General features: G+C 48.0%; 1 long non-coding RNA gene across 4 annotated transcripts in view; it reads left to right on the forward strand.

The window, feature by feature from the left end:
* LOC138114292 (uncharacterized) overlaps positions 1 to 18097 on the forward strand; it is a 51764-nt gene extending 33667 nt beyond the window's left edge. Inside the window, exons 1-5 of one of the 4 annotated variants that reach the window (XR_011152579.1) lie at positions 1 to 127; positions 5823 to 5919; positions 6792 to 7016; positions 7100 to 7274; positions 17294 to 18097. This is a non-coding gene — a long non-coding RNA (uncharacterized lncRNA). Of the gene's footprint in view, positions 128 to 5822; positions 5920 to 6791; positions 7017 to 7099; positions 7276 to 17293 lie in introns of those variants that run through there. The other 3 variants (XR_011152577.1, XR_011152580.1, XR_011152578.1) reach the window with 3 other exon arrangements.
* The last annotated feature ends 4261 nt before the right edge of the window (positions 18098 to 22358 follow it).

A 22358-nucleotide genomic window follows, 5' to 3' on the forward strand; every position in this document is an offset into this window, starting at 1 on the left:
GCTTGTGCTGAAGGCACTGATGGGGAGCTCAGCCTTCCTTCTCTCCACAGCCATGGTGGGGAACTGGCATCTCTGCTGTCAGCAGAGTTCTCACCAAGCAGCAGGACAGGCACGATGGAGCTCAAAGGTAAGGACACCTGTGGGTCTTCTCCCTCACGGTTTCCAAGAGGCTCGGAAAATTTTGTGGTGGCTCCAGATGTTCAGTTTGCTTGGCCTAAGCCAGCTGCCCTCTATTCAGTCAAAATTTAACAGACTCATATGGAATACACTGGATTTTCCACTTCAGATGCAACTGTGATTTCTGTTAGTGCAGCTGTTTGCTAGGCTATGATGGAAAATGTTGGATTTTAACCTCATATAATGGTTTGGGAAATGCTTCTACTCAGCAAAGCCAAAGTTATAGAGTTGCCATCAGAATGGGCATAAAATGCTATAAAGACATTTTGATTCTGAAATATTGGCATGACCTTAGAGTAAGTTCAGGGTCAAAGGGAGAAATGCTGTAGTTGTGAAATCAAAAATTCCCTGCCTTTGTGGGAGATTTGGAGTTTGCCACAGGCAGGAGATCTGCCAGAGAGCACTTTACAGTGCAGAGCTGAGGTTCAGCAAGCTGGAGCAAAACAGTTGGCATTGGGGGCAGAGGTTTGGTCCTTTAGAGAAAAGAATCAGTTTATAAGTTTGCTGGTTCTGAAGAGAAAATTGGTGTGTCTTCCTGATCTGTTGTCATCCTTCCCCAAGAGATGATGTGACAGCATGGGCTGGACCAGAGCTCCTCTGCAGGGTAAAAGCTGACTGTGGGCCACTGCAGGATGTGAAATACAGGCTTAAATCTGTGACTGCTGGTTCAAATCTCCCCCAAGTTCTTGGGGTGTTAAGGGAGGGGCATTGAACCCCAGAACTCACATAAAAATGCTTGTCACCTACTGTGCTGGGTGGTCTGTGGCCCTGGAGGTGGCAGGACAGACCAGAGGGTATCTGGGCTCAGAGATGTCCCTGACAACTCTGCAAAGCTGAGTTATGTGGAGTCATCATGTTAACGTACAGCCAGGGACAAAAATAGGAGAAATACTGCCAGGCACAGATCCATATTTTTCTCCACGGAGTAAAATACTGTGTAATTTTATCTAGTTACTATAAAACAGTTTACACTCTTTGTTTATTAAAAAAAGGGGGACACCCCCTCCATTAACGCTGTAAAATATTACCGTGTCCTGCAGCCGTAGGGAGGACGAGAGAAGATCCAGAAGGCAGGAATTGTGCAGCAAGATTGATTTATTATTTTATGAACTCTTTTATAGGCTTTTTCTTCATAGTCTAATTGGACAAGGATCAGCCACCCCTTGGGGGTGATTGGCTAAAATCCTAAAACATCCATTGTCAAAATATTTTTCTACTGTACCATAAACAAGACTTTTACAAGGTTGCAGGTGTTTAATTGTTTATAGAACTCTGCTACTATCTTCTGTGAGAGAGAAAAGTCTCTCATGGACTTAGAAAATAGCAAGAAAATTCTTGCTGGCAGCATTTTTGTATCCACCTCCCCCCCCCCCCCCCCCTGTATTTCACTTTCTTTTCTGACAGGCTATGGAGGAAAAATAGATGGTTTCTTCTGCATTTAATATTTCAAACCAAGTAGACCCAAAAAAAAGGCAGAAATTAACCACAAATACCAGCAATGTGTTCCTTGTGTTTCTTCTCTCTATATTTGGCTACAAAGAATCAGTTTAGTATAAACTTATTTCCAGTCATGTAAAATCTTTTAGCAATAATTTTCCAAGCTAGGCAGGAAAGCAGTGCAGCCATGCTCACCTTCCAGACCTCAGACTTCTGAGATGGGACCTGCATCTCACATTTTCTCAGGATTGAAAATCCTGTACAGGATGGCTAGGAATGGTCAGCATATATTTGACCATAAGTTGGAGTAAGCTTATACACATACACTGGGAAGGAAATGTATAAGCCTGGCAGAACCCAAAAAAGGGGACAAATGGTAAAAATGGCATTGACTGTGATGCAGGTTCTCCACCTATGGACATCCATATTTGTGCTTGTACATGCAGGGCTATGTATTTTCCCTCTTCCCACTGTAAATTCCACGAGCTCTGCCCTGTGGCTCCGTGACAGGAGGAGAGATACCTGAACATCATCTTGCCCACATCTGAATCAGTTTGCCATCACTGTTTGCTCTCTTGTCCCCTAAATAGCAGGGCTGTTATGCCAGGGTTTGCTGAACCCTCAGCAGAAATCCTGCAAGGACACAGAATTCCTTGCCTTCCTTCTCCACACAGCCTGCACCCAGGCTGGCAGGATCCTGTGACTAACTCTTCTAGACTGGATTTCTCCAAGGGATGACCAGCGCTTAATTTGGCTGACTCTGCGCTCTGCAGGAGCTCTCATCCATGCCAGCTTGAGTCCTAGCAAAAACCCATCATCATTAGTCCTCCAAAGGCACAGCTTGGATATTCTCCACCCCCATTCCTGCAGGCTGGGCTGCACTGTGCGTTCCCACAGACCGAAATTCCCCTGATAGGCTCAATTACAGCAATCAGCCTTCATGCTCTTTTCCGCAGCACTGCTGCCTCCCACTCCGCACGGACATGGTGGAGCAGCAGCTTTCCCACAGGTGTCAGGGGAGATGACACTGCTCATCCAGCTACACCAGGCCTGTGGGCAGGCTCTGTGGTGTTCGGGGCCCGGGGGCTTGTCCCTAAGGGGGTTGTCCTAATTGGAGCCATTTGGGATGTACCCTGGCTCTGTATTCTAAGGAGTTGGTTGGAGCAGAGTGCCAAGCATGGGCTCTCCTTGGGCAGGACCTTTGCTCCATCTTGCAGGAGATTTTTTTCTGGTGCAAGGCAGGGCTGGGCTGGGGAGGATCTGGCCAGTGTGCATCTCTCTTTGCTAACACTTTGGCAGCCTCTCAATGAACAAACCACTAGAAAACAAATCTGGACCAGCCCTCTGCTGCGGTGGCCAGACTTTGGCTGTTAACTGGGCTGAAGAGTACCAGCTGCTCTGCTCCTGCCCCAGGGAGGAGAGGCCCTCCTGCTGTGGTCTGGGGATGAGAAACATGCCTGAACCAGTTCCTGCAAACTGGAATGGCTTTTAGACTCCAGCTCTGGATCCAAATCTGAATTTCATGGCTTTACACGCTGCCTGAACCAATGTCTTGGCTCCAAATATCTCTCTCCTCTAAAAGAGCAAATAATATTGTGGTGACAAACTCTTTTTCTGCCCTTGGCTCTGTGTAATGCTGACTTTGAGGTGCTCTGGCTTGGGCTTCCCCAGCTGCATTTCTGCAGCCAGGATAGTGCTTGACTTTAATTCCCTTTTTCCACCCCTCTGGCAGTGGGTGCTGACTGGGCAAAGTGACCTGCCTGGATTTGTGCTTCAAGCTGGGAATGTGTGGGTCATGTTGCTTGAGCCATGGGTGCTCCCCCATGGCAGGAGCAGCTGTGCTCAAGGGGGACAAACCCTCTCTGGCTGGGGATGGGGAGCCATGATGGCTTTTCCACCTCTCCCTGCATTGCCCATCTGACCATCTTATCCCCACTCCCTTCCCATACCTCGCTGATGCTCTGTTCTTAAGCTTGGCCCCCTCCCAAGCCCTGTAACTTGTGTCTGTAAAGCCTGAGGATGTTGTGGAGCTGAGCTGTGTGGAGATGGTTTCTGGTTTGGAAGAGCTGTGTGTAGGGTGGGTAATGCTGGGGGCTCCAATCCCAGGAGGGGCTTGGCAAGGGGGAATAAGGACGGAACATGTTATTTTGGCTCTTGCAAGGCACTAACTAACCCTTTCTCAGAGAAGGACTGAGCCTGGAAAACTTCCTGTTCTCCCTGTGTTTTCTAGTGGTGCCTGTGAGCAGCAGGGTAATGCTGGTGCTCAGACACCAGCCGTGGTCCTGCCAGGCTCTGCATCTGCTGGGTGAAAAAAGAGTTACCCCTGTTATAAATGGGAAATATTTGGTAGAAGAAATATATTTTCCTATTTGTATAAATTTTACTGGTGTTTCATAGTTCCAAAGGCATTACCTAGCTTTGCAGTGGGTTGAAAAGTGAGGGAGGAAACTACATTCATGTCACACAAAATTTTCTCCATCCTCTTCAAATGGGGAACACTGGGTGATCTGCTCAGTAGCTTTGTCCTAGGTTTGCCCTTTGTGCCAGTGGCTGGAGTGGTCCACAGCCCTTGCTGGGCTGTGATAAGCAGCAAGAAATATTCAGGGTGTTGCAACACCCCTGCCTGTCTCCTATGGCTGAGGACATGGCCATCCCTGGACAGAAGGGTCCAGCAGCACTGAGCCATAGCAGAGTGTATATTACAGATGTGTTGCAAAATCTGTGGGTGGGGAAGGAGATAGGTCAGCTGAAGTCCTGATCAGACCTCAGCAGCATCTCTGAGGGCCCATCATAACCCTGAAGCTGTTGCAGGAGGTGGGCTCGTCCCTTGAGCTGTGCTCCCTGAATTGATGCTCAGCTCCCACCCTGCTGCTGTCTCCCACCTCTTCTCTCCTCCTAGGATTCCCCTCCTGAAGCCGCCTCAACCTGCTGTGGCACCTTCTGTCAAACGCTTCACACGTTTGTCACCAAAATGTTTTGGCAGCAGCAGCATCTCTAGGTTTTGACATAATCCCGACAGGAGACTTTCTCAATTATTACTAATGGAACATTATGCTCCTCTTTGGGAACTCCTGCATGAATAAAAAGGGTCATTAATGACATCTGCGCAGAGCCCGGAAATTATTAGTCAATGCTGCTATAGTTTTATTTTATTTTTTTAATTTTTACATATATATTTTCTTAAGCTCCTGCTAATTTCCCACCTTGCCTCCCACCCCCTTCTCCAAAGTCTCCCGTGCAAAGTGGAGCCGAGTGGGTTATTGTCAATGTTCTTCCTTTTGAGCAGGTAAATGCTCTTCCCCTCCCACCCTTCCTTCCCTTTTATTCCCTCTTGGCTTCTTTAAAGATTGTAACTCTTGTTTCAGTCCCAAGAGATCCCGTCACACCTTTCTCTCGGCTAGATTTTATTGCCAGTCAAGCTCAAATATTTCTTGGACTTGGAGAAATCAATATTACCCTGGTCCTATCAAGGCAGTGCCGGAGAGGGAGAAGTATCCTGTGTTCTGCTGCCTGTGGACCTCAGGGTGGCCTGTCCCCATCCCTGCAGGATGCTGGTGGCACATAGGAGATGCTGGGCGAGGGACTGGAGGGTGTGTGAGTGCCAAATAGTGTCATGCAACAGGGAAGCTCAGCTTGGATTGTTTCAGAGGACTTTCTAGATAGCACATCATTGAGGTTTTTTCTGTCCTTCTGTGAGGTATTTGGTTCCCTCTGCTCAATACCCCAAAAAGCTACCTAGAGAAGGCTTTTTCTTTACTTTTTTCCCCCAGAATTCTGCAGCAATTTGAGGAACTGTTACAGAGCCCTACAGAGATGTGACAAACAAAAGGCATCTTTGCCCTGAGCCATTTCAAATGGCTCTGCAAGTCATGACCGCTGAGGAGGTGACAGGTGCAGGGCTGCGCAGGATGCATCTCTCCCTTGTCCTGTGTCAATAGCAAACAACGTGTGGGTCTGAGCTCTGGGCTGATGGCAGTGGCACATGAAGCAGGACAAAACCCTGAGGTCATTCCTTTTGCTGCATTGCTGTGCCAGCACATGAGGTTTGGAGGCACATGTAGCGTTGGGTTTTGTTCCCAAAAAGAGGAAAGGGGAAGTTTGAGATGATGGTTAGGCTTTTGGTGGGATCTCTTATGGCCTGTGGAAGAGGAGAAAACCGATGTCTTCGCTTACTCAAAGCTTGTTTTTCTTTTCTGGGTTGGTATCAGTCAAATATGCAGCACAGAAGTTGAAGATGGTGTTGGTCCATGCCCAGCAGGGAGGATCTTGGTCTCCTGAAGCCACTACAAGATGCTCAACTCCCCGGTGAGTGTTTCTAATGCTGTGTGGTGGGAGACTTTTCCCAAGCCGTTGGCTGTGACCAGGGTAGACGTGGCTGCTGTGGGGCTTTGCTTGCTCACCAAGGCACACAAGGAGCACCACCTGGGCCAGGGGATTGGGTGGGAGATGTGACAATTCTCCCATGGGGACTCATTGCAGAGCTGCTGCATGTCCCTGGGGAAGGCCAAGCAGAGATCACCAGCCTTTGTTCAAACCTGGCACCTGGGGTAAAAGGTTGGTGCGGTAACCCTAAAAAGAAAACTACTAAACAAGAAATAGACTCCTTTAAAAAAAAAAGTCCCTCGGAGAAAAGATATTTCAACCCCTTTTTGATTTATGACCTACTATAGGATATTGAGACGTTATTTACAATCGATATATGCTTCTGCAAGACTCCCGCTGGAGCCATAGACCCTGCCTGTTAGAGTGGAGACCGGTCAGCCTGCTCCACTGGAAGTGCCAGCCATGTCCTGCTGGAGCAGGCTATAAAGCTGGATGCAGCTGTATATCTTTCAGAAAATGGACCGGGTTACACGTCTTTGGGCAGCTGACACAGGGATATAGTTTAGGGCTAAGACAGCAGTTCAGTAGCAGAAATCAGCATTCCTCAACCTTGCCAATAATGAAATCTCTTGCGCAACATAGAGCACTCCATGGCCTTAAAGGTGCAAAATGGAGTTGTTCACTTGACTTATAATGGAATTGGGCCAATTTCGAAGCAAGCGGTGGATTTTATTCCAGGATTTTATCTTTAAAGAGGGATTTGCAAACACTTTGAGGGGGGGGGGAAATTCATTCGGCATAAAATTGCATCCTGGCCGAATTCCAGTTTGGGTAATTACGTTCTCTTTCTGTAGTGGCTGCAGGACAAAGGGCCATTCATCACACTCCAAAGTGCTGCAAAAGGCTCCCGTGTTTCACCGGAGAAGTGTCTGCGTTTGAATCCAAGCGAGAAAGTTTTCTTCCGTGCTCCAGGCTGCTCTGGAGGGTAATGGAGCTTGGCACTGCTTTTTAGGATCCTTTTGGGTGAGATAGAGGGGCAAGGACCTTGTCACGAGCTGCTCAGGCTCCAGCAAATCTGGGTAAGTAGGGCACTGAGCAAAATAGATTCCTTGCAGCCTCCCGTGGCTCGCCTTTTACCCCGAGGACATGCTTGTCTTTGCAGAGTGCCGCTGGAGCTCCAGGGGATCCCGCTGGAGCAGAGAAGCTGGATTTCCTCTCTGCAAACCTCCTGTTTTGGAAATGCCTATAAGCAAGAAACTGGGTCGGACCCAGCTGAGCAGGGCTCAAGGACTTGGGGTGCATTCAGAAGTGGTGCAGGGGAGTCTGAAAGGATGCAGGTGCTCTGCCTTCCTTTTCCCAGGTCTCCATACAGCCAGAGAAGAAATATTTGCAATCCTTCCTCCCGCTTTCCAGCTAGAGATGGTCATGCTTAAGTAGTGGACCATAATTTTCAGTGGAGCATTGGATATTAGGAAGGAATTCTTAACTTTGAGGGAGGTGAGGCACTGGCACAGGTTGCCCAGAGAAGCTGTGGCTGCCCCATCCCTGGAAGTTCCCAAGGCCAGGTTGGACAGGGGTTGGAGAAACCTGAGATAGTGGAAGATGTCCCTGCCCACAGCAGGGGTTTGACCTAGATGATCTTTAGGACACCTTCCAACACAGACCTATGATTCTAGGATTCCTCAGCTCCCTGGTAACTTGCTTTGCAGCCACTCCCTGTCCAGGCAGAGTGAGGCTCCATGGTGGCAGCCCCAGTGCTCAAGTAGAAGCCAGGTGAGGAGACAGCAGCAGCAGCATTTCCACAGGGTAAGGGAGCATGTCTGCATGCCACCCACCAGCTGACCTGCCAGGGAGCATCCTTGGCCTATGTGCCTTGAGAGTGTCCCTTTAAAGCAATTTGTAGACTGTTATCCTGTATCATTAACCTAATTAGTGTAATTGCCACCATTTATGTAATGAGTATAAATACTGGAGGAATCCCATAATTAGGAGATGTAATTAGGTAATTAATAGATGACACGGTAACAAAAATCCAGGGGAAACTTTGCAAGGTGGACGCTGTGTGTGTATGTTTGTGCATGTGGCTGTTCTTGCCAGGGTCTGCACAGATGTGCTCTCTGGGGTTGGCCTCAGCCTGGAGCCTGTCCGTATCGCATGGGCAATGTAAAGGGACCTTCAGGAGATGTGAGAAGGCTCTCATGGAGCTCTACAGACCTTGCAGAGGGTATCTGGAGAGCTGGGATTTGCTTAAGGGGAAGAGCAGAGCTGTGACCATTGCCTTGTCATACAGACACACTTTGCTTTTAGATCCTGGGAGAAGCAAGGTGAATTTAGCAAGGTATGAGACATTCCTCAGCCCTGCTGGAAGGTGGCTGGAAGTCCCACTTGTCCCATCGTGACTCTCTGCTACAAGCAGTGCTGGAAATAGCATGACAACCAGCTCCTGCACCAATAGCCTGACTGGAGGGATGATAAGGAGCCCCAGGGTGTGCTCAGCTGCCTGATAAAGTCTCATTTTAGTTCTCCTGTGGGTTTGGCTTAGAAAAGTGATTGGAGCTGGAAATTGTGTTTGTGCTGTGAAGAGCTGATAAAGTTCCTGCTGTGTCTGAGCAGTACTTTTTTGGAGTGTCGTGAGTTGTGAGTGCTTGAGCTAGACCCTTTCTAGTAGTTGAAATGTTGACTTTTTCCTGCTGCTCTGTTTCTTGCTCCTTCCAGCCTGTTCGTGCTTCTAGAGAATTTTCATGTCCAGATGTAACAAAGAAAACAAGTTGCAGATAAGGAAAGTTTTTTCTTTGTTATTTTTTTGGAGTGTTGCTGTTGATCACCTGGTTGGCACCTGCCAGGAGGAGTCACCAGCACCAGATTTCAGTACCTGAAGGGGGCCTGGAAAAAGAGCTAGAGAGACTTTTGACAAGGGGCTGTAATGATAGGACAAGGAGTGATGGCTTCAAACTGACAGAGAGCGGGGTTTGATTAGACATTGGGAAGAAATTCTTTAGTCTGAGGATGGTGCAGCACTGGAACAGGTTTCCCAGAGAAGCTGTGGATGACCCATTCCTGGAAGTGTTCAAGGCCAGGTTAGATGGGGCTTGGAGCAACCTGGGGTAGTGGGAGGTGTCCCTGCCCAGAGTAGACACTTGGAACAAGATGATATGCAAGATCCCTTCCAATCCAAACCATTGTGTGATTCTGCGATAAGCCATGAGTATCCTGGCGTAGGATGTCTCCCCTGCAGAGGGTCCTGGGCTCTGCACACCACATTGACCAGTGTACACTGGCTTATTTTGAAGAAGCCATTGACCTTGTGGCTCTTACTCTTGGCCTCTCTACCTCCCTTCTGCAGCATGTTCTCTCCAAAGGATGAGCTATTTTGCACTCCTTGGAGGAGCACTGCAGCCAGCAGGAACAAGACTTGCAGAACTGGAAGCTCCAGCTCGCAGGAGAGGTCAGGGTTTGTGCAAACTTTGGGTGGTCAAAGGCTGCGGAGTCCCCGGGACCAGCAGCTAGAGGGAGATATGACCTCACGCTGAGGGCCAGCCTTGCCTATGCCGTGGATTCCTGCCGTGATGCCAAAGAAAAACCTGCTTTCTGGTGTTCAGGGTCCATGTAATGAACAGCCATAATGCAGACTTCATTACATAGCATAAGGAATTCTCGAGATTCAAGACTTTTGAAATGGCTTCTGCTGCAGTTTCTGCTGAAGTATTTCTTAGTCCCTGTCTACCTAGAAAGTTTTATCAGGTGTATCATGATCACTATATGTAGGTCCAGTTACACCAGAAAGGCTCTGTCTAGACATTTTAATTCCAGTATAAAAAGGGCCTTTCTTTCCTTTAGCTTGAATTTGCTTGCACATGCCCGTCACAAAATCAGGGCCTACTTCAAGAGCGGAAGAGCCTCCCTGTATACAGTGTTCAAATACCCCGCCGGACTGCATCAAAACCCCCTCTGCCCCAAGGCCAGGAGTTCCTGCTCCTGCAGGTTCCCTGGCTCACGGATGGGGAGGTGGATTGGTGTTTGGCAGCTGCTGGGCTGGAGGTAGCTCTTTGTGTCCAAAGCAAGCACATGGTCTTGCAGGACACTTCTGCAGTCTTTCAGCTTAACCTTCCTCTGTCTCTCTCTGCTTCCTGGTCCCTTGTCCCATGCTCCCCAACCTCCCACTCCAATGGGATGTGTCCCATGGGGCACCATTAGCTGAATTCTGATCCCTCTGCTTTATCTGGTTTGGGGATTTGCCCACTGAGATACAAATTTGCAAAAAGAATTTTGTGTTTTGGCTCATTTTCCATGTAGTGAGCTCTAAGTCCAAATGACCCCAAATTCAAACCTGTTTTGAGGCCTTGCAGCCTCTTGACCTTGGCAGAGCTGCGTGAAGGTGCTACAACTCCTACCCTGTGATCACAGAGGTTGACTTGGCTGCTGGCTCACAAAGTGATGGACTCTGAGGAATATTTGCCTCCCTCCACCCTGGACCATTACATGGGTGAGGATTGTTGCTATTTCTACATTTTGCCCTCATTTTGCCCTTGCCTTTGCCCTCACCAAGCATTGATTTATTCTTGGTGCCACATCCAAACAACTTTAACACAGACCATCACCATAGGTGCGGAGCAGCCATACTTTTTCTTGTTCTCCTTTTATGATAAAAACCCTTTTTGCTGTGTTTCTCTCTCCCTTTCAAGGTCTAACTCTGCCCGAGTCCTGCCAACTTTCATTTTGTTCCTGTATTTCTTAATTTCCAGATGTGTCTTCCTTTGCTGATCTCTCCCTCACCTCATCTTTTTTCCTTTGTAGTCCTGATGATAAGTGTGAACACAGTTTTCCTATAAAACATGGTTCCAGGCTCAAAGCCTTGCTTGAGTGGTTGTCCCACCTGGGTTTCTCATTCTAACTAAAAAAAAAAAAATTTAAACGTCCTCCATGTTCAAGTCCTTAAGGTCTTCAGTTGTGCTGAATGCATTAATAGTGTTGTAGTTCTGCCCTAACTTTGTGCATCTTCTCTAGTGAGCTTCATTTATCTCTCCAGGATCAATCTGAAGTTGTTGTCTAGGAACGACCAGCTGTTCCCTAAAGCTGTGGCCAAATAGGCATCCAAGGAAAGCCACAGGTGTGAGTAGAGACCTGGGTTTAAGGAGCCTGTTGGGAGCAGTTGTCTGGAAGAGGGAGCAAAGCTTTAACTGGGAGCAGTTAATGATGTCTCTCTTAAGATTTGTCCTGGTTCAAAGCAAAATGGATCCAAGGAAGTCACATGGCTCATGTTAGGCAAGAAGATTCTAATGTTGTCTCTTTTTTTTCCTCTTAACTATCTCTGTCTACAGATTTGTTGGAAGACAGGTTGCCAGGAGAGTGTTACCAAATAATTATCCTGTGCCTTCTTAGAGTAACCTCTACAAGAAAGTGTTTAGATAGAGAAGCCATGTGAACTAGTCATTAATATCTTATAGGTCAGAGTTATGGATGTTGCATTGTGATGAAATATGTATTTCTTCCTATTTCTTAGGAAAATGGGCTTGTGCGACAGAGCAAGATTTATGATGATCTTAATTAGTTATTTCCTAGCTTTCAAAATGTTTGGGTTTGAGAGATGATGTGATAGATAATTAACTTGTTGTCAGACAGTGACTTTTAAAATGAAATGTTTTTTCTCAAAATATTATTTATCTCAATGTGCATCATATGCATGCCATAGTGCATACACACATGTACATATAGATAAATATGTAGATATGCATCCCTGCAGCCATGGGAGTTGGGAACATGGGTTAATGCTTCCGTGAAGGGCATCATTCTCAGCTCCCTGCCAGGCTGAGTGGAGCACTCAGAGGACCCAGCCCTTCCATGGGGAATGCTACTCTTCTTGCCATGCTTGTCCTCACCCTCCTGCTGGAAAGGTGACCCACAGAGATAAAGGGACTGGTGTCCTGTCCTGCCCTTTCCTGTGTGGGGTTATGGGCTAAGGTGAAGGCCAGAGGGGTTTTCACAGGCTGAGAGATTTGGAGTTGTTCATCCTGGAGAAGAGAAGGCTCCAGGGAGACTTTAGGGCACCTTCCAGTACCTAAAGCAGCTAAAAAAGAGCTGGAGAGAAAAACTGGGAGTGATAGAACAAGGTAGAATGCCTTTAAGCTGACAGAGGACAGAGTTAAATTAGATATTAGGAAGAAATTCTTCTCTGTGAGGCTGGTGAGGCCCTGGCACGGGTTGCCCAGAGAGGCTGTGGCTGCCCCATCTCTGGCAGTGTTCAAGGCCAGGTTGGACAGGGCTTTGAGCAACCTGCTGCACTGGAAGGTGTCCCTATCATGGCAAGATGGTCTGAACGAGACGATCTTTAAAGACCCTTCCAACCCAAACAATTCTATATTTCTATGATAAGTCCTCCAAACCAGTACGTTCCAGGGACAACTGCCAGTAACATGCTGCTTGTTAAGAGGTGGGGACTTGTGATATTTTTTGCTAAACTAGTAAAGCTTAAATGAAGGGAACTATATCGCTCGTTGCTATATCCCTGAAGGACAGAGAGGGGGCTGGAGAGAACCTTCAGGGAAGGCAGAGGCCAGGATTGCGTTGACCCCAAAGGATGCTGGATGTGGTCCCTGAAGCCGTGGCTGCTGCGATGCCTCATTGCTGCGGGGGAGCAGAGCTGCTGCAGAAGAAAAGAGGTCACCTGGAAGTTGATTTATTTTTTTTCTTTCTCTTTCTTTTGCATTTTTTCATCAGAGCTTTATGAGTAACAGATAAAACCCCTGGGGAAAAGCCTCCCAACCAGCTGCCTGTTGCAAATACTCCAGGAAATGGGAGGTGGCAGGGGAAGAGGGAAGGAAGGCTAAATTTGGTGGCTTTTATTTTTAACAAGGGCTATTTAAATTGGCTTTAAACCCATGTTCAAAAAAAAAAAAAAAAAAGAGAGAGCCATAAGAAACTTTTGCCAGCACCATAGGAGTCTGTGGAACTGAGCACGTGCTCCGGCCAGCACAGCACAGATGCAGTGTCTGCGCCAGCCCTTGCTCCAGGACTTGACATCTCAGACACTCTCAAGGCCATCACAGGGACGGGGAGCTCAGGGACAGAGATGAAGTGATATATTTCAAGGCCTCACAAGATTTCTCCATCGAAACCAAGAGAGGCACAAAACTTTCCAAAGCAACCAAAGGAGGCATGTGCTAGTCCTTGCTTTTCTGCAGAACTGCTGTACTTGGGTGCCTGGTGCAGCACAGTAAAGCTGAAGTTAATGAATCCAAACAGCCAAGGAGAAAGCAAATTCTTTCTTTTAAAATTTAAAAAAATATTCTATGACAACCCTTTTCCTCCTGACTGGCCCTTGCTAAATCTTGCTGTTTCCAACACCTGAAGTTGAGGTGTATAAAATGACTTGGCAGGATCCCTCTGACATTCCCCTGGCACTCTATGGAGAGCAAGGGTGTTAACCTTGGTGTCCTGGCTGCGTGCCAGGGTAGGTAATTACATTCGGCCTCTATAAATTACCCACATGCTCGAAGCCAGGGAGCTGCAGCGTCATTTCCTCCTGGCTGTGCGATGCCCGACATGCTCCACCCGGGCACCGGTTGCATCTCGGTGGAGGACAGGTATGGGGAGCAATGTGGGCTTGCTCATGCTAATGCTCCCTTAAATTGCTCTGAGGTTACAGGTCTGGCTCTCGATGCTCCTGCTTCTGTGCTCAGAAAGGAGAGCGCAGAGCTGAGTGGGATCAGGCTCCCTACCCCACCAGGGTGACCTGATAAATTGCCACCAGTCAGCTGAACCTCAGTAACAGCCTCTCAGCTCGCAGCTAAAATTAGCTGAAATGGCATGAAGAGAATTGCTGAAACCTCCACGAAAGTGATTTACGGCGAAGCACGTGACCTTGCATTTGTCACGGGCCGGAGCACACGCAGCATGCTGGCACAGCGCAGGTGATGTGCGGGAGCATGTTCAGCCCTGTAGTCCTGAGCTGTAACTCCGTGGTTGGATGAAACACTCCACCTGTGACCTCATCCCACTGTTCCCTAGCACTGACTCAGCTTAACCCCTTCTGCTGGGACCCAACTTTAGCGGTCTTGAGTTGATGTCTGGTTATAGCTGGAGTGGACTTCGGAGTGCAGTTAATTTAAGGTTAGGTATAATGTGTTGGTCAGCTGTGCATATTTCCCACTGCAGACACCAAGATAACCTTGTCCAGTCTGGGCTGAGATGGAGTGTGCCTCCATGGAGGAGATGCTAAAGCAAACGTGGCTGGAAGGTCTAAGCAGGAGGAGATGTGATGGCGTGTTCCAGACTTGTCATTATCCCTTTCAAACGTTGCCTGCTTGGTCTTTAATTTCTGAGAAACTGCTGGATTCTGTACCTGGGATGGGGCAGCCCTGGATGTACAGACAGACTGGGGAATGAGATGCTGGAAAGCAGTGCTGTGGAAAGGGACCTGGAGGTCCTGGTCGATGGGAAGTTGAATATGAGTCAGCAGTGCCCTGGCAGCCAGGAGGGCCAACCATGTCCTGGAAGGCATCAGGCACAGCATTGCAGGCTGGGCCAGGGAGGGAATTGTCCTGTTCTGCTCTGCACTGGCACAGCCTCACCTGGAATATTCAGTGCTACAATATATGAAAGATATTAAGCTGTTAGAGAGCATCCAGAGGAGGGCAATGAAGATGGTGAAGGGCCTTGAGGGGAAGCCGTATGAGGAGTGGCTGAGGGCACTTGGTCTGTTCAGCTGGAGAAGAGGAGACTAAAGGGAGGCCTTATCACAGTTTACAACTTCTGTGTGAGGGGAAGAGGAGGGGAAGACACTGATCTCTTCTCTGGGGTGACCAGTGGCAGGACATGAGGAAATGGCCTGAGGTTGTATCAGGGGAGGTTTAAGTTCAATATTAGAAAAAGGTTTTTCACCCAGGGGGTGGTCGGGCACTGGAATAGGCTCCCCAGGGAAGTGCTCACAGCACCAAGCCTGACAGAGCTCAAGAAATGTTTGGACAATACTCTTGGGGATAGTCCTGTGCGGGGTCAGGAGTTGGACTCGATCATCCTTGTGGGTGCCTTCCAGCGCAAGATATTCTGTGATTCTGTGTTCCCTGTGCCTCCTCTCCCTTGGATCCAGCTGTCCCAGCGTGGGTGCCCTTTCCAGGCTGGCAGCGCAGGCTGCGGCTCCTGTGGTTGCCTGCGGTGGAGCAGTTTCACCTTTGCATGGCTGTTCTGTGTGTGGGAAAGGATTTCAAGAAACAATTGACCAAATGAAACCTCCGTAATGCTTCTAAATACTCAAACACATTAGACATGCCTGCCCAGCTCAGAGATAAATTAGAGCTATTATCACTAGAGCCCAGACAAACAAACGGAGGGCTCTCTCCAAACAAGCCATTCACTCAAGAGACTGGATTTACAAGGGTCATGGATGCAGCATGAGCTGCAGGCACCTGCTTTCTGCAGAAACCTGTTTAAATTGGCCATATTGACTGCTGCAGAAGGAGGGGAGGGAGCACACCTCTGCCCTTTGGGATGTGGGGAGTCACCACCAAGCAGGGACTGTGGTGCTGTGATGTACTAACTGGCATTTTGCTGTCTTCAGTCAAAGCTAGAAGTCAGAGATTGATCCATTTTGCTTTTCTCCCAGGTGATGGTTGGGAGATCAAGGTGCGCAGGACCACATCAGGGATGCCAAGTCTGCTTTGCTTTGCCCTTGGATTTTTGTGTCTGCTTCCAAGGAGAGATGGGGAGCCAAGCTGGTGGTAGGGTGGCAATGAGAGAGAGCTCAGTTCGAATAAGCCTCTTGGGCATCAAGGAAACTGCTTGAAAGGGTAAATGGAAGCCAGAGCATGTATTTTGGGCTGGGGTTTGCAGCTACAGGAAAGAAGGAGCAGATGCAGGGACAAAAAGGAGTACAGAAAGAGAGATAATTATTCAGCTTGCTGGCTGTGATGGGCAGGCAGAGCCTTGGAGCAGGGTTGCCAGCACAGCTTGCCACAGTGGCCAGGAGCACCACGCTGGGGCTGATCGTGACTGAGGCTGTGACTCGGAGCCTGGCCCAGGCAGGGTGTCTGGAGAAGGGCCATGGCCAGTGCAGGATTTCGGGGCTTGGCTGGGCCTCCAAACCAGCCTTGGTAAGCCTGAGGGAGAGAGGCTGGGCTGTGACTGCAGCACTGCACCCCTCGCCCACTCGCCTGGCAGCTCAGGCCAGCCACCCACAGAGGCTGTGATGGAGGGTGGTATTCTCTTCTGAGGAATGCTCTTGAACACAAAAACTTGTTCCTCAACCAGAGTGTTGCTTTTTGGAAGACATCCAGTCCCCATGCATGACCTCTGACTGATGATGAATTTGCCATTTCCCTTGGTAACTGGACCTCCTGATTAACTATCCTCCCTACTCAAAATTGTCTTTTATTTCCCATGCAAAGTTCCCTTGCTCAGTGTTGACAAGTCTCACTATTTATTTTGGGTTTTGCTGCTTACTGTGCCTTTTACCTGTGAGCCTAACGAACATGCCAATCTCAGCTATTTTCACTCCGTGGGTATCTGGGATCAAGTCACGATGAAGATTTTCTTTGACTGCTGAGCAGACAGAGCCCTTTCAGTCTTTTGCAGGGTTGAGCACAGGCAGAGCAGAAGCTGTGCTTGCCACTGCCTTGAGCATCTCCCAGTGCGTGGGATTTCATTTAAAGTCCCAGCCTCTGGACTTGCACCATTACAAGGACCTTCTATTTATTTATATTTTTTTCCTTCAGAAACCTGAAAACAGTATCTAAAAGACAAGCAAAAACAATAATAATTTGGGGTTTTTTTTAAAGGCATCAGGAGTTCTGTGTTGTTTTTTTTATTGTGAGCAGAAGAGGTGGTAGATGCTGGCTTGGTGACAATTTGCAAAGATGCAAACTTGCTGAGGAGACACCATGGGGCTCAGGGGTGTCTCTTTCCATCCTGTGTGGTTCCTGCAGGCAAGGCAAACACTGACCTGAAATTCCCACAGCTCTTCTATCTGCACAGTACCAGGGTAGGTTTAGTTAATGTGGGTGGCCTATATGGCCTTGACAGCTCTGAATTTCCAATCTTCATCATCTGCAGGTTCTTCTGTGTTGCTGGGCAGGCTGAAGGGCACAATCAGTGTAATGCACATGGGGAGAGATGGAGTTTATTTTCTGCCTTCCTTTGAAGGTCAGAGGTCCACTGCATTGTGTCAGCTGAGCTAATGTGCTTTAGTAATCCCACAGATTCAGCTTTCTTTGTCTTCCACTGTGTTTGTCACCTTCCCCATGTCTCCTGGCACTCCTGGTATAAACCAGGAATGTTTCACACTGAAACAGCAAATGTCTTGTCTAAAAATATTGAAATTATGTGTTTCCCCTAAATTCATTCCTCTCTTTTTATTTCTTCACAGGAAAGAAATTTGTAAAGCTGGATCCAGGGCAATAGTACCTTTGGTGGCTAAACCAAGCTGGGTTTCTATTGATTTAAAGCAAGTCATCCTAATTACAGCCTGTCCCTCCTAAATTTCTCCATCCCTTGCAGTGAAGATCTACTTCATTCACCATTTCCAAACTTCAAGTTTTGGGTACCATTATCTGTCATTTCTGCTTCTAAAAGGACTCTGCAGACTGGGAGTTTGGGAGCATTCTCCAGCCCCCTATAGATTTTGTTATGTATTATCCCTTCCATAAAAGAATCAAAGTGGTGGTCAGGCCCTGAAATGCTTGACTATTTACTGAATGAAATGAAAAACTGCAGCAAATAAGGTTTGATGTCTTAGGGTCTGGAAAAAAAGAGGGAAGGGTGTGTGTCCACGTGTTCCACATGTACAGGTTCACGTTTCCTACAAGGTGAAGGAAAGCCCCATTTGTAGCATGTGCCTGTGGTTATTGTATTTGCTTCAAACTTATCACATGAGGCCTAAATGAGGTTGTCAATAAAATATTCCATGGTGGGCATGTAAGACAGCAGTGATTTGTGTTTTATGAAATGATCCGAGGAGCAGAGAGGAGGTAGGTTTTGTCCATCTGGCACACCCTGATGAACGGTGAAGAGGCTGCTTTGCCCCAGTTTTCAGAGGGAAATGCTTGAAGATGCTCTGCTCCTGTCCTGGTACCCAGGTGCTAAAGGTCAGGAGAGACACTAGTAAGGGCTCAGCTCCTTGAAAAATTATCTTGCTTATTTATGTGATGGCAAGGGAGAAGTTTGTGTTTAGAGGCCAGTGAATTAATAAATTAGAAAACAAAAAAATCAAACTTGTGTTCATTATTTTCTGTAAAACAAACACAGTCTTGACTTTCATTTACTGCAGAAGCATTGGAGAGGTTATCCTAGCAGAGATCAGAGTTCCAGCTAGTGAAACCCTCTAAGCAAGAGTCTGTGCCTCAGGCAGGAGACAGACAGTGCAAGGCAAACAGAAGCAGTGACTGGTATTCGAGCACGTTTAAAGGAGCCGAGGAACAGAGCTGGGACGGTGGGGCCAGCCCTGGGAACCCCAGGCCGTAGAACCATCCTCCTTCCTCCCACAGCAATGCTCTTAACCTTGACCAAGACACGATCGTTCATGTGTTGCCCCTGGAGTCAGCGGCTGAAAAGCACTTTATGAGGCAGCAGAAACACAATGGACTATTATTTTTAGGCTAGAGCCATTCACACATTTTCTCCGCAAAATGGGTACCCTCCCTCTTCGTTGTGTTTAGCTGTTTGTGCTCGCCTAATATTCCCTGCCCATCCAGCATCTAACAAAATGAGATGCTGATCTTGTCTGGGGAGGTAAAATAGTGCAAATTACCCTCATCTGGAAAGCCTTTGGGTCTAAACCTGAGAGCTGCGCTTCTGCTGTAGCTCCGTGTCCAAAGCAGTGGAGCTAATGACCTGAGGCTGCAGGGAAGTTTGGACACAGACTGCAGCTCCTTCTCCCAGTAATGCTCTCTTCAGTGGATTAGAAGAAGCTTCCCTGGCAAACTGGGAAGGAGTCCAAGCTGGGGAACTGGTGTGATAGGAACTGACAGGGCTGGAAATTTGATTTCTGACTCTTTGTGCGTGTATTTCTTGTGAAAGAGGGAGAGGGAGCCAGGAGTACTTTGAATCCTGCAATCATTAAAACCAATTCCACTTTTCCTGCCCCTGCCCACCTCCTGATATGTGTGTGAAACAATCTTTACAGCTACACAGCCATCAGATGGTATCGACCCTGCGGTGGAAATTGCTATTGACTGCTGCTGGTGCTGCTCTCTGCACTTCCGTGGCTTTTAAAGCGACACTCTTCAGGTGATTTCACTTTTCACTTGATACAGCCTGGGAAGTACTGCCCGAAACGGGATGGGAAGAGCCTCAGTGGGATTTGTGTGTGCATGTGGGTGCAACGAACACCGTCACCACCCCTTGGCCACGGGAAGGGTGTTTGAGCAAGTAGGAAGAGATGCTCCTGCAGAAACACTCGTCTAATGGGAAGATTCAGAAATTTTTTTTTTTTCCTTTAGTCCATCATGAAAGGACTCTTGTGTCCCACTACAGTCTTTTCCTGCTGCAATTCTAACACAAAGCCAAGACCATTCTTCTACTCCTATGAAGGATCCATCCTATATCCTATGTCCTATATCAGCTGAGGACTAGATAAATCGATTTCTTGTTTTAAGGACAACCTCTGATTCCATATTACAAATTCTCTCTCTGGGTACCAAAGAAAAAGAGTAGGAAATAATATTATTATTTGCCTTTGATGCAAGTGTTTTTTGCAGCCTAAAGAACTCTTCTCTCTCATAAAGCTCTGCCTTTGCTCCCTGACTTCAACTACATGGCATTGCCCAGGAGCAGCAGCTGGCCAGATGTGTCCAGTGTGTGTGTCTGCAAGGAATTCCCTTTCTTGTTATCTGGAACAGTGACTGCCTAAAGCTTCTGAGCCAGCCCCTTAACTTGAATGCAAATAACCACTGCTAATAGCTCTGAGCACTCCCTGACAGCCTTGATTTCAGGTCACAAGACTGGCAGGCTGCTGAAGTGTCAGGAGGGGTGCCTGGCATTTCCCCACTCTCCAGCCCAAGCCCTAGGAACTGCTCTCACTGCTTTACACTGAGCCTTGGTGCTCATGTGGGGAGTCTGACTCTTCTCAGCCTGGCTCTGTCTCAGCTGAATGGGAGGAACAAGTGGGAATAGAAAGGGCTGGATGCTGAGAGCATGTCTTGGTGGGGTGGTTTGCATTCCCAGCCCCAAGCACTGAGCAAGTTGGGAATGGAAATGGGGTTAACTGGAATTCAGCAGACTTGGGCAGAGATCAGGGCTTTGCAGTAGAGGTAGTAAAAGGCCTAGCCTAGGTGGGTTTAACATGCCAAACACTGCCCTGCATGCCTGGGGTATTTTGGGTGTACTTTGGGTACATCGGGGTACAGGGCACTTTGAGTGAGCACATGGCCCTTTGCTGCTTTTGCATCTGCTGCCCACCCCTGGGACAGCCCCAGGTCAGGCGTATCAGTTGTGAGAGGGACTGATGACCTTTGCCTCTCCTCCCTTTCCCCTCTGTTCTTGGCAGGTTGCGTCTCCCAGAACACTGCTCCCATTTCGCTCCTCTCACACCACTCCTATCCAGCTACTGGAAGTCTGATACTGCCTGTTCCAAGGGAACGGTGAGGACCTGGGATGGCTCTTCTCCTCCCCATTCCTCCTTGGACTCTGTCACTGTCTTTCTCTCTGTCCTGATTCTTCTATTGCTTCAGAACTAGACTATCCAACCAGGGAAAGAGCACTTAGCTTGAGAAGAGGCTGGACAGCCTAGAACACAGGAGGAGTTTCAGCTCTTTTATTTGAGGCCAGGGCAATGTGAGCCAAGTGGGGTCTTCCCAGCCTGGAGCTTGAAATCCGGGTCTTCTTTGAGTTAAATTGGGACTTCTAAAAATTAGAAAGCCAGGTCTTTACTGGGAGTTAAATTAGTGCTGCTTCAAATGAGATTTATTCATTTATATCCTTTGAGGACCTTCCCCAGCATGAGACTGGGGGAAAAGCAGCATGTCAGAGTTGCCAGTAGCTTTTTGATTGTTATGTGTCATTTTGTCTTCCCCATTGCCAGGACCACAATGCCACCATCATTTTTCCAGCCCTCTGTCCCCATCCCTTGGACACCCTGACTTTTGTGTTCACTAAATGGAGGCTGGGAAGATTGAAGCTGCTGCTAAATAGGCCAGTGTGGGAAGCTGAAGACTCATTCCAGACCAGTGTCCAACAGCTCCACCTCCTTTGGCTCAACAGGAACTCCTTCCAAAGCCACAATCCCAGTGAACTTGCCTTTCCATTCTCAGGGCTATGGCTTTCACTGCCCAGCAGGTGCTGAGCTGATGGCACTGGTGTGCCACTCCTGGAATGTGCGTGTAGGTGGCTTTGGGCTCAATGTAAGCTGTGAACAGTGTTTGCTCTGCAGGCTTTGTTCTGCTTCAGAGGTGGTGACAACCTGTCCCTTTCTGGCTTCCCCTCTGGAGAACAGTGCCTAGGAAGGGCAGGCTGCTCTCCCAGCCCAGCTTCCATCTCCACATGTCCCACAGTAAGCAGGTGCTGCTGGAGTGTACATGTGCCCTTATCAAACAAGCAGCCTTTGATAGTTTCTATTTCTTCTGGGCTTAACCTGCCCAAGTCTTTTTGGGGTGAGATACGATATGTGACTTGACAGCAATTCGAGGTGAGATTTTTTCCTCCTGGGAAAGCGTGGTAAGAAATTAAGCTTTGTAGGTTTTCTGCCCAGTCGACCAAGCAAAGAAAAGTCCTTTGTGAACTTGGGTTGGGTCTGGGGACAGGAGAGCTACTGCTGTGATTTGTGGTTATTCTCTCTGCAGCACTGCCTCCATAGTCACAAGTGAGAGGCAAGTGGTTTTGACATCTCTTTATGACCTGGGAGCCACAGGGAAGTAGTGGTGACTTGTGTTCTGGAAAGACAAGGTCATTGACAAGGGTGGTGCAAGCAGCTTTGGTTCATCTGACCATGCTAGAATCCAAATATTATCAATTCATAGGAATTAAAGTGGACATTCTAGTTTAGGCTGCTGGGTATTCAAAACTGGGTGCTTCCCAAGGGGGTGTGCAATACAGGGATATTACAGGGAAAGCTGTTGATAAAAGCAGTAGTGAAAATGGATGTCCGGTTTGAAGCCTGTCTGTCCTACAACCTTCAGGGCCTGCCAGGAGATGTGTTTCCTGGGCTGTGAAAAACCAATATGGGACACAATCAGTGTTTATATCGATCACTGTCTCAGACCCGTTCAGTCCAAGGACACCAGCATCTTTTGAAGAGGTGTCACTCCTGCTCTGGGAGTCTGGGGAGGGTGTGGAATGTGTGGCAGTGCTGGTATGTGAGGGGAGGTGACTCTCCTTTAGGGGATGCTGGGTCCATACTCAAACCAATTAGGAAAACAGAGCTGAACAAAGTACAGAAGGGACCAGACTGATAATAAGGAAAACGCTCAAATATGGGAAGTTGGGGAAGAAGCCAAATG

This window comes from Aphelocoma coerulescens, chromosome 8, assembly GCF_041296385.1.
Source record: "Aphelocoma coerulescens isolate FSJ_1873_10779 chromosome 8, UR_Acoe_1.0, whole genome shotgun sequence".
NCBI lineage: Eukaryota > Metazoa > Chordata > Aves > Passeriformes > Corvidae > Aphelocoma > Aphelocoma coerulescens.